The following is a 4600-nucleotide window of genomic DNA, read 5'->3' on the forward strand; positions in this document are numbered from 1 at the left end:
GTCATTCTTAAGCATTTTCTTCCTCTCTTAAAATGGCCACATCACTAATAACACCAATAGAGTTGAGTCATTCATGAATACTTCTGGTGTGTATGCTTCAGTCTTGTATTCTCCAAGGATCTATGGGTAAGGGAGAAAGGATGGTGGAATTGAGGACATTAATAAATAAGTAGATTAAGGATTCCCCATAAACAGGAACTACCCTGGGGACAGAGACTGTGCCTTACCCATTTTTTATAAATGGAGACCAGGCACATAGATCCACTGATGGATATGACCAGGGGTGGTGGGTTGTAGTATCCTATGTTCTTTACTTCCAATCAGTGTGCATTCCTAGAAACAGAGGAAGCTTTAGGCAAACAAAAGTTCTTTATACTTAGAATCTAGGACCTACAGGTGAAGTGTGTTACTAGGTGCCAGAAAGGTTTATGTGTGGTTGAAGGCGCTCTCAAAGTTATTTGAAAGAACAGGGCAGATGTGGGAGAGAATGGGGGTGCCTCCAAGTAAGGCTCTCTGAGTGACAGTATGGAGAGTGTGGCGATACATATGGATGGGTCCACCCAATATTGCTTCTAAGCTACCCTGTGATGAAAATGTCCTCTTTTTAACTCCCTGTAGTAATCAAATACCTCTCAAGATAGTTTAAGGAGACTGGTACAAAGTGATGGCACTGCATTTTTTCAGATGAGATGCAAAAAGGCAAGCAAAAGAAATTGTTTCCAAGGCTGGTCTTATGGGAAGTTCTGTGACTTTTTGCCTAACCCCTACTTCAAGATCTGGTGAGACTATATATTCCTTAGGGTCATGGATTCATTGTATCTACTGCAGTATCTTGAAAAGTTAGTATAGTTGTGTGATATATGAAAATTTATATGATGTGTCCTGACACATCATATCCATTCAAGTATTTGTGAATGAATGGCTTAGTGTCAGTTTAGATTAAATGACTTGGCCTTGTGGTCATTGTTCCCACCATCATTCCAAGCTAGCAGAACACAACTAAAGGGGAAAGACTGAGATAGGAATGCGTTGGCTGGAGTAACTGAAGAGCAGGGAAGACTTGAGTCCAGATGACGCAACTTCCTTGCTCTTATGAGAACCAGGAAGGCATTCCACTCCTATAACTATTCCCCACCGGAAATTCCAGCAATCTGATTTTTTCACCTGTAAATTCCCATGAGAAGATTAAAGGGAGTGGCTTTTCATTAGTGTGTTAGTATGAATGAGTTGAATCTAATCAGATTCAACTTTTTGACACTTGAGAAATAGTTTGCAGTGTTGTGGGTGAACTAACTCAAGGCACTTCAAGGGACCATAACTGGGGCTCTCTGGTTAGTAGGAATATGTTGGACCCTAGAAGGTGGGGAAGATGATTATTCCAGTATATGAAAGAGGAAGCACAAAAAGAGGAGGATAGTACCAGTGAACACTTTCCTGCTTTGTAATCCTTCTCAGTCTTACCTTTATCCTATAGGCTAAATGAAAAGTCAAGCGTAAGTTTGGAAAAGGGAGTCCAAAAGGAAAGGTAACTGCTGACAACACCTACCCTTTCATTTTCCCAACCAGCTATTGCACCGCTGTGGCAGGTTGAGTTTCCTTGGGACCAGACTCTGAGATGATTTGTGTGCAGGAAATTTAGTGGGGAGTACTTGGGGAATAACATCTCTGAGAGGGCAAAGAAAGCGTGATTAAGCAGAGGGATGCGTTTGGGTGTGATGCAGTCTCAACAAAGGCTTTAGCCAATCCCGTTGAGAATTTCTGAGCTGTGATGACCCTGCAGAGTTGTCCCAATTGGGGCAAAAGGCCACACCTTACATCCCTGTGTTGATCAGTCACAGTGACACAGGATGTCCCTACAAAGGAGCATGACCTTGGGAAGGGTAGCTCTCCAGGAAAGAACACTCCCTGGAAAGGGGAAGTCAGTTGCAAGCTGTCCAGGGTCAACCCGACCATCCCAGGAGCTGGGAGAGTAAATGCTTTAGTCCTGAAGTCAGGTGGAGGTTAGGCGGCAGATATGAATGGCACAACTCAGCATCCTCTACAACTTCCAAATCATGTTCCAACTGGAGAATGTAACCATACTTTTAATAAAATCCCACTGAACATCACTATGCACAATGCATTGTGTTATAAGGTGAGAATTCAACATGAAACAAGATGTCTCTGCCCTCAAGAAGCTTCCAGACATGTGAGTGGTTGCTAATTACCACAAATGTAGTGGCTTAAAACGGTACTCATTGACTTCTGGTTTCTGTTAGAAGTCTTCACTCTGTCCTATAGAAAGTAAAAAGCTAAGCAAACTAAAAAATAATCCAGTCTTCTTAAATCTATCAGAGAATTGAGGTCACCGGGCAAATGGCTGACCCAGAAACTGGAAAGACAGGCAGGTTCAGAGAATCACAACTTACAGATCAGAAACCTCTATGGGACCCAGTGCCAAGGTAAGACACTGATTATAACAGGTCTATCATTGTGGTGTTGATAGTTGTGGGGAAGGGAGTGTTGTCAGTGCTTGGGGACAGAAGATCTTTGGGAAACCTCTGTACTTTCTGTTTAGTTCTGTTGTGAACCTAAATCTGCTGTAAAAGTTTATGAATTTTTTAAAAAGTGAAAGATAATACCCATTTATTATCTCACAGGTCTGTAGGTCAGAAATCTGGGTAGACTAGACTGGGTTCTCTGCTTAGCACTTCATAATGCCAAAACAAGGTGTGGGCAGGGCTGGGCTATTACCTGAAGGCTCTAGAGAAGAATGCACGTCCAGGGTCATTGCGACTCTTAGCAGAATTGAGTTCCTTGCAAGTGTAGGACTGAGGTGCCCATTTTCTTGCTGGCTGTCGGTGAGGGATTGCTCTCAGCTCTGAGAAGCTGCCAAATTCCTTGCCATATGGCCCCTTCATTTTAAAATAAAGCCACCACGAACAGCACATCAACTCTTTCTCAAGCTCGGAATCTGACTTCCTCTTTACTACCTGCCAGAAAAAAATCCTCTGGTTTTTAAATTCTCATGTGATTTGGTTCCGATCACCCAAATAACCACCCTTTGAAAAGGTTCAACTGTGTCTTGTAACATAATGTAGTGATGGGAGGAAAACCTGTTATAGTAACAGTCCTATGGATTTGGGCAGGAAACCTTGGGGGCCGTTTTGCAGTTCTGCCTACTACAACCATGATGACGTGTTGGTGGGATACCTTGGTCAAGGGAGGTCTGGTGGCTGCTTTTGCCTTCCTGAATAGAATTGGAGAATGCTGAGTCTGAGGAGCGAGATTTTAGGATGAAGAAATTTGACTGATTACCTTTATGGGCTCAGCAGTCTGGGAAGTGGGGCAGAGGAGGAAGAGTTTGCTTTGAGGTTCTTCTGGGTAAGCTGCACTAAAGGACCAGAGGTCAAGGGAGATGACAGGCTGAAGTGGTGGACCATGGAACCTAGGCCAGAAACGGAAGACACAGAAACCTGGAGTGAAGAAGAGACAGGAATTAACTTGCAAGGGCAGTGGATGGTGAGATTCCAGTTAAAGCAGGAAGTGGAGGAAGGCTTCAGTAACAGGTTAAATATGCAAAGCAGTGGTTCTCCAAGTCTGCTCCCCAGACCAACAGCAGCAGTATCATTTGGGAACTTGTTAAAAATGCACATTCCCCAGTCCATCCCAGACGTAGTTAATCAAATTCTGAAACTCTAGGAGTAGGGCATAGGAATCTGTTTTAACAAGCACTCCAAGTGATTTTGATGCCCCATAAGTTGGAGAATCATTGATATTATTCTTCCATATTGTAATAGAATATGTTTATCATGAATGGGATTCCATTCTAGCAGGAGAAAGAAAATTCCTGGAAGGAGAATTTGCTGCTGCATGCTAAGTTAGGATGCCATGGATAAGGGTAAGGCATGGCTGAATTAACTGGTCTTAGGGTGTTCAGAAATAAGTCCTAGCCATTCCAGTCTGGACCAATTGTGTTACTTAGGTACATTTTCTAAGGCCAAGACTAGGAGCAGTTACTGAAGAGAATTGGAGAAGGAGCCAGCCTGGCCTGCATTGGTTATTCTTCAAAAAAGGGGGGAATCAAGCCCCGAGGAAAGAGGCAGGAAGTGGGAATAGTGAATTCCTGGGAGCTTGAGTGATAAAAGCAGTAACAGATCCTGGTGGAGATGGAGGGACACTTACTCATGAGCAAGATCTGACTCCACTTGGCTCGGCACAGAACAGACACCCTTCCCTAGCTGCAGGTACCACCGCAACCTGCCGAGCTGCCTCAGCTGCAGCACACTCAAGGCTAGGAGTTCTCAGGTGGGCTGTGCTTAGCCAACAGATTGAGGATGAATTTGGGGGAGTGGATAGCTGACCTAGTGCAGTAATCCCTACATCCTTATAATTTTTCTGAATCAATTATTCTGGGAATAATAATCATGGGACAATGGCAATAAGATCCAAGCAAGTTAAATACATGATTTTTCATTGTTATTATAGGATATCCCACCCCCCAAAAAATTCAACCAATCATGCCAGGGGTTTATGAACACAGGTGTTTTGTATGCAACAAGGCCCAACATGCTTTATACTGTTGTTAAAAAATGAAAAATAAAAACTGTGGAGACAAATG

At 43.3% G+C, this 4600-nt stretch overlaps 1 long non-coding RNA gene across 1 annotated transcript; it reads right to left on the reverse strand.

Annotated features, from left to right (window-relative positions):
* On the reverse strand, nt 1-2972 carry LOC103565925 (uncharacterized). The gene is made up of 3 exons (XR_548389.2): nt 2734-2972; nt 228-333; nt 1-120 (listed from the first exon to the last, which is right to left on the reverse strand). It is a non-coding gene; the product is annotated as an uncharacterized lncRNA (long non-coding RNA).
* Between the last annotated feature and the right edge of the window lie 1628 nt (nt 2973-4600).

Source organism: Equus przewalskii, chromosome 4, assembly GCF_037783145.1.
Source record: "Equus przewalskii isolate Varuska chromosome 4, EquPr2, whole genome shotgun sequence".
Classification (NCBI taxonomy): domain Eukaryota; kingdom Metazoa; phylum Chordata; class Mammalia; order Perissodactyla; family Equidae; genus Equus; species Equus przewalskii.